At 44.6% G+C, this 12460-nt stretch overlaps 1 long non-coding RNA gene across 1 annotated transcript; it reads right to left on the minus strand.

The window, feature by feature from the left end:
- Positions 1-527: 527 nt before the first annotated feature.
- LOC127387074 (uncharacterized) lies at positions 528-12432 on the minus strand. The gene is made up of 4 exons (XR_007890043.1): positions 12347-12432; positions 11339-11549; positions 7937-8027; positions 528-672 (listed from the first exon to the last, which is right to left on the minus strand). It is a non-coding gene; the product is annotated as an uncharacterized LOC127387074 (long non-coding RNA).
- Positions 12433-12460: the final 28 nt, after the last annotated feature.

A 12460-nucleotide genomic window follows, 5' to 3' on the forward strand; every position in this document is an offset into this window, starting at 1 on the left:
TATACCCACTTCTGGAAGCTTCTTCTAAGCACTGACAACGCATTGTGCTGCGTCCACAGCGTGCTCCAAAAATCACATAATCACATAATTGGTGGCTGAGCAGTCTTACATGCACAGCATTGCATGTCACCAGTGTGCTGCTGTCATCTTGCCTGAAGTACACCTTCTGTGCCAGAAGAAGCCTGTGGACAAATTGGAGACTCCTGAGCCTAAGTGTTGAGTCAACTGGGCAGTTTCTGTTTGTAACTTAGGAAAAATTAACCAGCAGCCCTCTGTCAGTGGCTTGAAAGTTCATTCTAGGAGTAATCTTTGCTTTACTTCCAGCTCATATACCTTCTGGGTATCAAAGCTACAGAGAGAAACAGATTTGTGTTCAACATTTAGCTGGTATTTAGGACATAGATGGAGTTAGTTAAGGTACTTGTTAAGTGCCTACAACAGCAGAGGCCTGAATGAGGCATTTGGAGAGTTCCCAAAAGTGAGATCAAGTCAGGATTTCTATGCTTTTATTGCAATACCAGAGCAAGTTGTGGAGCTGAGGACAAATGTAACTCCCCTGGGATGTCTGCAACGTGTAATGTCCACTAGATGGCCCGTGGCATTGCTGCTTAGCATCCCTGGAACACCCTGGACTTCACCAGGCAGGCAATTCTTACCCTGAACAGAGTGGTTCTGGGAAAAGACATTTAAAAAAAATAAATTAAAAAAAAAACAACAACAAAAACCTGATAAAGGCTTTGTGACACAAGGTTGGTTACTCTGTAATCACACTGAAAGTGTGTAAGTGCTGAGCCAGTTCAAAGGAGAAGGTAGTTTTTTGGTGCAACGTGAACAAGCACTCACCCTTTCTTCTCTGGTTGTTGTACTGTCTGCACAGATCTTTCATGGCACAAGAGGCAGAGTTTCAGTGTTGTCTCCAAAGTTATTTTCAATCATTACTGTGATTTATATTGGGATTTATGTGCAGTGCATGCAAGGTAGCTTGGGGTACTCACATAACTGTTCAGTGAGGGTCTATGAACCTAAAAGCCTTCTGAGGAAGTAGAGTTTTCTAACAGATTTTGCCCAACAGCACAGAAGGGTTCACATGCAGCCCCTGGCAGATTAAACTTCCTCTATTAATAACTGTTCTTTCTTTCACCATAGCCAAAATTAAAACTACACACACACACACCCCTTCCCCAAAACACTGCATCCCACTGCTCAAATTATCCCTTTCCCCAGTGCAACCAGCCTTTTGTTATCTCTCTGGTGCTGCTTCAGCATCATCCTCACTCAATCCACTCTTCTGGTGCTGCCAGCTCCTGGCACTGACACCTACCAGGAGAGTGAGCGATCGAAGGGCTCGGTGGGGAGGGAGGAAAGGGCCTGTGTGTACAGTGCTGAAGTGGAAAAGAGGAGTGTGTCTGTGTGTAGAGACAGCCAGCTCACTACAGCCTCTCAGGCATCCCCATTCTTCTTTTATTGGGCCCTGTGTTGTGTTAGGCATGCTGTGTAACTAAGCAGCCTCACGGATGGGAACTGTGTGGCCAGTCCTTGCGTACGTATCTATAAACTCTGAACAGCAGCACATTAACTGCTCTGAGGTCCTGCATGGGCTATGCCTGTCATGGTATAACCCATAACCTCTTCAGAGCCTCCCTTAAGAGTAAAGCCAGCATTGGGGAAACATGGAATAAGCAGATTATGGGAACTTCTTCAGCAATTGTTTTCCTGATACATTTCTGGAAGTGCCACTGCAGCACCACCCCTCCCAAGCATCTGTTCCAGGCACGAAAGGTTGTAGAAGGGTATGCTAATAAGAACATGAGGAATGATGTTTGTTTGCCTTTTTCCCTGGAAATTGTTGCCTCTACCAAACTAAAATGATGACAAGTCTCTGCATCTGCTGGGAATTGCAAATGAGTACTCGGCTTGCACAGTGTGATCACTGATAAAGTACATTTGCTGAGGTAATGTGAGGTCCCTCGACAGCACTGGGGATGATTCAGGCTTTGAGGCATTTGTCTGCAGGTGGGTCAATTTTGCCACCAGAGTTCCAACTTCCAGGGTTGCTTTAATTCATGTTTAGGAGCCTAGGGTTTTGGGGGGGGGGGGGTTTATGCCTAATTTGAAATCTTACTAGCTCATTGGACAGGGAAGGGCCTCCTGTAGTTTGCAGATGGGATCTTTTCTTCCTGTGTTTTCTGTTTCCTCTCCCTGAGAGGTTTGTAGCCAGAGAGCTGATGTTCAGCTAAGGGATAGCAAACGCTTCAGAGCACACCACTACACTGCAGTACCCCCCACCAGCACCTCTGAAAGCAACCTCATCCCACCTCAGTGTCCTCTGATGACTACTGTATTGTATTTGAATTAGAATAACCTCCGTGATAGTCCAAAACAAAATAAAGGCTAGATTAGCTGGAAAGAAATATGTCCTTAACTTGTTTTTCTAAGACATGCAGCTAAAATAAGATGGAGTTAAGACTTAGCAGTACTTCCTCTCCATGCTTGCTTCATGCATTAGTTGCCCTTGACCTCTGTCTTCTTGCCTCCTCACACTGTCACTCATGCTCAGATTACTTTGCCAGCCAGTGAGTTCCTGGCACTTTCATATCCCCTTTTTAAATTAGACTGAAAACAGTATATTTCACTGTTGCCCTTGTTACAATACACTCAATCTCACTGTGATTGCACTCCTGGTATTGTTTTCAGTTGGACACACTTCTGAATTTAGTCTTTTATCTTGTAAGGAAGCCTCAGGGTACAAATTCTTGCAGGATTGATCCTCTGTGTTGTAAATTCAGGATGGCAAGGATCCAGCCTTGCTCTGGACTGCTTTGGTAAATGCCCATGTGCATTGGCCATGAATGGTGCCATTCTCTAAGCAATGGTCCTAAATAATTGAATTCCTTTTTAAAAGCCAGAGTTTGGTCTAAAATATGGTTATTGTTTCATCCTACAAAGTCCAGAGAGATTCTTCCTTGGCAGGCTTTTTTATTTAATTATGCAAGAATTGTGATTATCTTTCATATAACATTGTGTTCCTTCCTCACGCACTTATATAGTATTAATATCCCTGCTTTTCAGCTTCCTGGCTTAATGTAATTTCTTTTAAAAATGCTCAGGAGTGTGAAACTACTCTAAAGAAAAGTGTAATTGTACAACTGAAGCAGGAGAAAGCATCAGGGTGTTGTAAGATGCTTGTATGAATGTGTATGTGTACACAGGATAGACTGATACCCAAGGCAGCAGCATACACATTTGTTATCAAATCTCACTTAAATTGAGAACTGGTTCCTTCTGTTAAACATGCAAACATTTCTGTTCTCTTTGCAAATTCTGCCTCTCTGCTCATTACCAAACCTTTCAGAAAAGACGTAAGCCCAAATCTTCCTCTGATCAGGATCTTAATGTGTTTTGTGTGCTCTTTATTTAGACTATAAACTTGCTGAAGTAGGAAATGTCTTATAAAGAAAAAAACAACTACACTGTCTCGTTTCACATCCAAATTCTTTTCCCCAACCAGCTGTGTGTGTTTGCCTAGCAGCAAGTCTTCTGTTAATGAATGACTTGTTCTCATTAGCTTGTCAGGCTGGATACGTAGCCTGTAGTTCCCACTCATACAGAGCAGCAATCCTTCCCTTGTAGCTTCTGATAAATCAAACAATGAGACACACCAAACCTTGTGTCTCTGAGTCTGACCTTCGTACTTTTAATCATTAACTAACACTGAATGATGCCAAAATAAAGTAACTAGCTGATGGTTAAATGTATTTAACATAAGCAGTGTCCTATGGGCTGCCTGGTGTGGGGATCGTGGCAGGTTTTACAACCAGCTGCCACTCTGAAGCTTTCTTTAAAAGAGGGGAAATCGAATTATCAGCAGAGCCAAAGGAGATGCATTTGATACATTTGTTTCATGAAGTTGAGGTGAATCCCAAGTGGATTCTTGGGACACCTGAGAGGTTTTCAAAATGAGACCCTGAACAGCTGCATCTAACTTTGAAGCTAGTGTGCTTTGAGGTGGAGATTGGACTAGATGGGTTCCAGTGATGCCTGCCAACTTAAATTCTTATTCTAATCAAAGTTGAGTTCATCTGCAGGTTTCCTCCATTCAGAGCATTAATTGAGACTCTGTCCTCTAATTAGGCTCAATTTTTTACTAAACTGAGAGGAACCCAGTGTTTCTGAACTGTTGGCCAATTTTACCCAAATCAGAGACAGGTTCAAATGTTACTGGGAGGTAAAAGACAGCTGGGCAGACAGAGAGACACTCCCTGCCCCACACACAGAAGACAACTGTATGAGCCTTGTTTACTTAAGCAAACCTTTCTTCCCTCTGTGTTTGTGCAGAAAACTTGTCAAGTGTGCATCTAATGAGGCCTGAAGTCATGCTACGTACTCCCAGCTGCAGCCAACCTGAAATAATACCTCCCCAGAGCCAGCAGGACATTTCATACAGCTGAGGCATTTACTCTGCAATCCGAACTATGCAGAGAAGTTGAGACATTCAGGAGTGAAACCCGGGCATCTTCTTTCTGGTAGCCAGAGATGATATCGTTGTGCTCACACGAGCGTGTCTGTAAGTCCCCCTGGTGCCATGTCTGTCTCTGCCAGCAGACACGGGGGTAAGTCTGTTACCTCCCTGTGTCATCCTCAACTTTCCCACACCCCAGAGTGACAGGAAGGGGAATTTGACCTCAGCGTGCTAGAGACCGCCTGGCTGTCTGCCTTTCCCTTTTTGTCTGCTCTTTCTTAGGATGCAGTCACACTACAAAATTACCTTGAGTCATCTGTCTTGGAAGCTTTTCCCATGGGCTGCTTGTGATAAAGGGCAGGCGTAGTAGGCACACTTCTAATCTGTGCTGCTCAGGGAGGGGTGGATATGGCATGGATCCACTGTGGACTGCACAGGCTTCTGAGCCTTCTGTCTGCTTGAGCCAGCTTCACATCCCTTCCCAGGGCCTCTCCTGCAAGGGATGAGTTCTGTAGCTTCAGTCCACAAAACCTGCCTGATCAGCTGAGAGACTCCATTAGCAGCCATGGCATAGGGTTATTGTGCTTCCCTTTCTCCCAGTTTGCAGAGAACACACCTATCTTCCTCTGCTTTTGATGGCCCTGGAAAACTCTGTTTCTCTGTTTCTGGGAAAGAGCTTCAGAGCACTTCTATTTTCTGCCTCACAGGGAAGCAGAAACTGTGAAATTATCAGCATCCTCTGTTTGTATGTTCCCTGGAGCTGTTATACTGCACAGTCTGAAAGAGAGATCTGGCCTCAGGGATTTGCTAATGATGCAATCAGTCTCAGCATGGCACATGCTCATTCCTTGGGAGTTACTGAGTTAGCATTTATAGTTCTACACTTTTCCTTTGAGTAGATGAAACCCTCTAATTTTCCCTCAGCGCTGAGGTCTTGAGTGTTGGATTCTCTTCTCATGACAGCTTACTTGGAATGTCACCAGAAAGCTTTCAGCTTGGATTCTTCCTCCTAAATTCATAGACTAAAGTAGCATCATGCCAGTGGTTCTCTCATAACTTGGTGCCTGATCATAAGGCAACAGGAAAATGAGGTCTTAGTAGACACATTCTCAAAATACTAAAACAAAGACTTCTGTGCTGAAGATGGGTGATTGTTGTTGTGGGCACTGGAGGCCTTTTGCAACTGGGTGAATAAGCTCACTAATGGGAAGCAAGGAGCAAGCAGTTGGTGAGGAAAGTCCAAGCGGAAAAACTGTGGGGAGTGAGCACTGCTGGTTGTTTTGATGGTGCTAACATGGGTCCCCACTGTACAGAAAAGGCAGTGGTAAAGGATGAAGTGAATCCACTCAAGGTTTACCCTGCTCTCTGGTTAGTTGTGTCAATTCATGTTTCTCCAGCCACTTTATGCAATGAGAGATTTGTGTGTGTGTGTGAGCAAGGGTTGAACTAACAGGAACAGTTTTACTATATTTCATACTAACTTGCTAGTGAAGACAAGAACTCTTGCATGACCTACGTGCCTTGAACTCAGAACCCCTCTCCTGGTTCTGCCATCTTCAGATTTAAATCCTTTCAACAAGCTCAAGTTTTCATCTCTCATCCATATTTCCAAAGCATGTAAGCCTCAAGGCACTAGGCCAACAACAGGAACAGTGCTGACCACAAAGATGTTTTTGTAACCGTGTCAACTCAGCCCAATGGAGATCAACTGCAGCAAATCCTGCAGATTTCTTCACCTCCCAGTGCAGTTCCATTATCACCTCCCATTTTTACTAGTCCTTACCTGATAGCTAAAGCTCCTCTTTCAGCTTTGTAACTCTGACTCTTTTATTTTTTTCACTTTCAGTGAAAGGCTGTTGAGAGCTGCCAGAGACTCAGCTGTGACATAGATCTATCTGAATTCAGGGGTTTGGAAGTGTTCCTTCATGCTTGTCATCTCGTTCAATAAGTGCTGCATTGTACCAAGTCTCTACATTCTTTACTGCTCTACTTGTTGCTATGGCCAGAGATGCCAAGTTTCAGTCTGATTCTTTTGGGAGACTAGACAGAAATCTGGATTTGCTTGCTTGCTTGCTTGCTTCTTTGTTTGTTCTCTTGGCCCCTACAGTGTTCTCCTTTACCACCACCCAAAACTTCTTCCCAAGGCAGGAAGGTTGGAAACCACTGCCCTCTCCAGTCCCTCAACTTGTATAACCAGCAGCAGTCCCTCTGTGGCCGGAATCATTGCAAATACACAAACGGATTCCCTCTCTAGCCAGGTGTTTTCAAAAGAAAGGAGCAGATGGGACTGGCCTTAAGCAGAGAAGGGGAAATTTTTTGGCAGATGAGTGACAAATGCGTGGTGTTACCGGCCCGTGTCGAGCTCGGGAAGGGCTCCAGCAGAAGGGAGAGCAGCAGGACGCTCCGCCCCGTTGCCATGGAAACCGCCAAAGAGCTGGCTGGGCAGACTTAGAAACGTCCCCTGCTTGGGACTACTTTCAGTAGGTGTCATCTCTCTCTGCAGAGATTAAAACAAGGTGGAAAAGAGGAAATGTCCAACACTGAAAGCTAAATACGTGTTTTCTTAGTTAGTTTACAAAAGAGAGTCATCCTTTATGAAGTTATTTGTTCTCTGCTGAGAAATATGTCCTGGTTTTGATAGGGATTGCTTTATCCCATGTCCTGATACTTTTTGGGGTCTTTCAACCACTTCTGGCATTATGATTCCAGCTGCCATTTCCTAGATTTCTAGCTGCCAATGTTCCTAGATTTCCCCATGATCTTCTCCAAGCATAGAATCATAGAACTATGCAGGTTGGAAAAGCCCCTTGGGAGCACCGAGTCCAACCATCATCCCTACTCTACAAAGTTCTCCCCTAAACCACATCCACCAACACCACATCCAAACGACCCTTTAACACATCCAGGGATGGTGACTCCACCACCTCCCTGGGCAGCCTGTTCCAGTGTTTGACCACTCTTTCTGTGAAAATTTTTTTCCTAATGTCCAGTCTAAACCTGCCCTGGTGCAGCTTGAACCCATTCCCTCTTGTTCTGTCACTAATTCCCTGTGAGAAGAGACCAGCACCAGCCTCTCTACAATGACCCTTCAGGTAGTTGTAGAGACTGATGAGGTCTCCCCTCAGCCTCCTCTTTCTCAAGCAGACTGGCTAACTATCTACAGGACATTTCTCTGTAAGATCACAATGGGGTTTTTCCCCCAACATGTTTAAAATTCAACACTTTTGCCACAGCCTTATAATGTATATTTCTGAAGACACTAAAAGATTTCAATATATATATATTACAGTCTGTAATATATTAAAAAATATATTAAGCCCTGCCCTATGAACATGTTTCTACAACTGAGGAGTGGAGCAAGCCATGGAAATCTCCCACATTAGAAAAGTGAAAAAGTTGATTACTGCACACAGGAAGTTATTAGTCCCCATAACCTGCACTTTGCAAAGTACCAAATAGGTAGGACTGTACAATTACCTGCAAACAACTGTCTTGGGAATCATCCTGGACCAGTCATTCCATAAGCACTCATTATATTCCATGTCCATCAGCAGTCAGCACAGTTATACTGTAAAAAAAACCAGATGGGAGACAATGAAATGGTAGAAAGTTCTGGCTTACATTGTTTGTTCCAGCTAAGCAATAGCAAACTATTTTGTATTTATTTAGGAAAAAGATAAAAGATGCATATTTTTAGAAAATATGTAGAGGAAGAGATTACTACTACGGAGTAGTATGCAGTCATTAAACTTGGTGTAAAATGTCTACTCTTCTACCTGCTGTGTGACAAGGAAGGGTTCCAGCTATGCAACACAGCTGGCCATCTGTGGAGTCACTGGGAATATGCACAGTTGCTACTGTAGGAACGGGAAGGAGATGCTGGCCAAGTTCAGTGCTGCATTTCCACAAAAATATTTAGAAAGCCCTTACATGCTGGTGAGTCTATATTACTAACTAGACTTGTTTGTTCTGGAACTAATCTCTCTGACGTCACTCTTACAGGGCTGGCTGTATATTTAGTGCCATGTATTCTGGCACAAACAACTTCAGAGACCCTCTCACTGAGGCAGCTCAATATTTCCCTGTAATTTTAATAAGCAGCAGAACATGCTGCAAAATAAATCTGAGATTGGTTTGAGCTGGTGTCACAAGGAGAATGATGATAATATATCGTGTGGTTGAGACCCAGGTGAAATTGTTTCTAACAAGAAAGAGAAAGCTGGTATGTCACAGCAGGTAAAGAACAGCTTCAGCAAACACAGTTCAGGATTAGCAGGATTAGACAGCAGTTTATATATATAAACAGATTTTTTTATCTTACAGGTACTGAATCTATACAGATTCAATACCTTTAGTGATTTATGTTTAGCCAGATTCTTCTCCTTTTTAAATATACTGAAGAAATAACCTCCTTGATTTAAACAAACAAACAAACCCCCCAAATAGTACACCAGCCCAGCTGGCAAGACTATTCCTTCCATTACTTCAAAATGGTAGGGAAAGGAAAAATTATTTGCTCCTCAAAAAAGTAAAGCAAGTTTCCCTTTTCAGCAATGGAATCACAGCAATGAATTTGGCTGGTGCACCTCCTGCTTGGTGGTGGCAAGAAGCTCAACACTTGAATTTCTGAGGTTGGAGAGGAAGGCAATAGGGCTGGCTGGCAGGAGGGCTTCACTTTTCTTTTTTTACTTTAAAGTTCAGTGGCAAAAAGTGATGTGATGCTTGAGTAAGGATGCCACTGCCCTCTGCTGAGAGAGGTGCGGTTGTTTCTATCCCACTGCTTCATCTGCCAGCAAAACGAGCAGCTTCACTGCTTGGAAAGTAACAGTGTGAGGAATTGCTCACTGAAGCTGGAGTTTAATTTCTGCTCCTTCTGTCTTTCCCCCAGAGTTTGCTGCTCTGAATCTCTTTCACCAAATATTTTGAAAACTTTCCTCCTCATACAAATTACAAAGGGACAAGGGTAATTACATGCAAAATCTTGGCATGATGACAGCAAGAACTGTGTTTTTGAAAAGCAATCTTTGTGATTTACAGACACTCCAGGCATCCTCAACAATGTGATATCTACTGGAGGTTGCTTTTGGGTTTCCTGCCAAAATTCAATCATGCATTATCAAATCAGGCTGAAGTCCTTTCCAGTTTCTTAATTTATATATATATATATATATATTTAACTGCAGCACTTGCCTGACTGAATTTTGGCCTCAGTCTTACACCCACACCATTTTTTCTGGTTATGCAAAAAAGGGAAGCTCATTCGTTGCTCCATTCATGACCAGCTTTACACTATAGATCTAATTATTCCTGTCAGTAAAGTGAAACGTAACAAAACGTTGTGACCACTTGAGGGAGCCCTTTCATTTATAGAGGAGGATGTTGCTGTGCATACATATTGGGAAATTATAAACCATAATTATAAACAGCTTCTTCCAGGACACACTACACTTTACTGTGAAGTATGTGAAAGTATTGAGGCTTTTGGGTGACTGACTTTAAAGACCAGATAGATGTTTTAAATGAATTAATCATTCTGGTCAATAATGCAGGCAACAGAAATGGCCACAGCTACACCCTCCCTGGGCTGACTGACACCACAAGTCTTAAAATAGGAAATAAATGAGGGTCACACAGAATTAAAAGGAGGCAGCGTTAATCACACCTGTTTTGCAGCAGTGCCAAGAATTCCAGGAAGGAACAGGATGGGGCACAGATTTTATAGAAGGCTTGTGAAAGCCTCAACCCCCTGGAGAACTGCAGAAATCCAGTTGCTGCCTGGCATCAGGTAGGTGAAAACCAGCCAAGCTGGAGCAAAAGGTTGGATGTCAGGGCCACAGGTTCCCACGTCAATAAATGGGAACAAGCATGAGTGATTCAGCCAGGAATGCTCAGGAGTCCTGATGGTTGGGCAATCACTGAGCAATGCAACCTGTAGGATTAATGTGAAACACTCTAGAAAAGCAGGATTGCAAGCAGAAGACAGGATGCAGCTGATGGAAGAGCTTTGGAGCAGTGAAGGCAAAAGCAGAAGAGGGACCAGAGGTGGCAATGCCTTCTTCCCATTTCTTGGGCAAAGGGAGGGAAGAAAGGTAACAAGAGCACCTACCCATCACCTCTTTCAGGCAAAATAGGAAAAGCAAATTGACTAGCTCTGAAGGCTAGGTGCACTTTCCTCTCTGTCAAAGGGGTCTGTCTCATTTCCTAACAGCCCATGTTTGGGTTTTTTACTAATTTCATGAAACAGTTTCATCAACAAGCAATTTGTGGAACTTCAGGAAACTTTTTAATGTGGGTTTTTTGGCTGGTTTTGTTTTCTTTTGGTTTTGGTGGTGGGTTTTTTGTTGTTGTTGTTTGTTGTGGTGGTGGTGTTTGGTTTTTTTTTGCTTTTCCACTTCTTCACCCAGCAGATGCTGGCACCACAAGACACTTGGGTGTAAACAGCCAGCACAGCACATTCAGCTTGAGGGCCCCAATGATCACATACAGCCTGACTTGAGAATATTGCTAAGCAGCTTTGTGTTAAAAATTACTCCTTAAGAATGGGGCAAAGGTATGTGAAAATTCCCAGTGATATTTGCATTTCAGCAATGATGGGATTTTTTAATATTTTCTTTTAATTTTTACAACACTTTTCCTATTAAGCAGCATGAAAGATGGGTGCTGAGATACTGGGGTGAACACAGATTGCAAAATAAATCAGTGGCTCTGCTCAGCATCCCCACGGGATATTTGAAACAACTTCTGAACAGATCCAGCAGAGCTACATATTTAAATGTGTGGTTTGGGGGTGTGTCAGTCAAAATAAATTTGTTTTATTAATAGATCTGATAAGGGGAAATGTGATAGAAGTTGTTTTAATGCTCCATTATAGCATTGTACCTTGGCTTGGGACAGCAGACTTGGCATAGCTCAGCTCTGAAGTCGTGAGGAGCTGAGGAAAGACATGTACTTGCCAGTAGGAAATTAGTGGCTTGCTTCTCCTGACTTTGGGAACACTTTTCCCACTCACGTTGTGAAATGCAGCTACTGAGAGGTTACTGCAGTTTGTTTGCTGGTGATGTGTTCCTGTGATTCACCATCCATCACGAGCCTGCCAGGGAAAGAGAGAGAGTGAGGGAGCAGACCCCAGCCTTTCACACAGTTTTCAACTCTGAAGCACAGGCTGGGACTGGAAGGACATTTCTCCAGCCAGGACCCCTTCTTGGCTCCCCTCCTTACTGAGCAGCTGCAGCTCATGCTCCCCAGGTAAAACTTGTGAGGGTGAACACCCCCTTGGCACAAAACCCCCACTTAGAAATCATAATTTCTTCCTGATATCTCGTCTAAAGCTCCCCTTTTTCAGCTTGAAACCATTCCCAGTCATCCCATCACTCCATGCCCTCATGAAAAGCCCCTCCCCAGCTTCCCTGGAGCCCCTTCAGGCACTGGAAGCTGCTCTAAGGTCTCCCTGGAGCCTTCTCTTCTCCAGGCTGAACACCCCAGCTCTCCCAGCCTGTCTCCAGAGCAGAGCTGCTTGGATCATCTCGGTGGCCTCCTCTGAACTCGCTCCAACAGCTCCACGTCCATTCCTGTGCTGAGGCCTCCAGAACTGGAGGTGAACCCACCAGAGCAGAGCAGAGGAGGAGGGGGTGACTTCCCTTCCAAGAATATTTGCCCTGGCTCCAGTGAACCACACCGGGGGGGGGGACGACACACGTTTGTACCGAGCCCCGGGTGCGGGGGAAGCGCCTGTCGAGCAACCCCTCAGAAGGGCGGGAACAGCCCGAGCTGCCGAGACCCCTCCAGGCCCCTCAGCCTTGACTTCTCCGTCCTCCTTAATTCCGCCCTTGAGCTGCAAAGGGGCTGCGGGGAGGAGGAAGGCGGGGGGGGGAGGTTCTCAGGACTCACCGCCAAGCCCCGGGGGGCCGAGGGGAGCGTCTCCCTGAGCCGGATTCTCCGCCCCGAGCGGAGGGAGCGGGGAGCGCCGAGCGGCCCGTCCCGCCATGGCGCCCTGACAGGAAC

Source organism: Apus apus, chromosome 7 (genome assembly GCF_020740795.1).
Source record: "Apus apus isolate bApuApu2 chromosome 7, bApuApu2.pri.cur, whole genome shotgun sequence".
Classification (NCBI taxonomy): Eukaryota; Metazoa; Chordata; class Aves; order Apodiformes; family Apodidae; genus Apus; species Apus apus.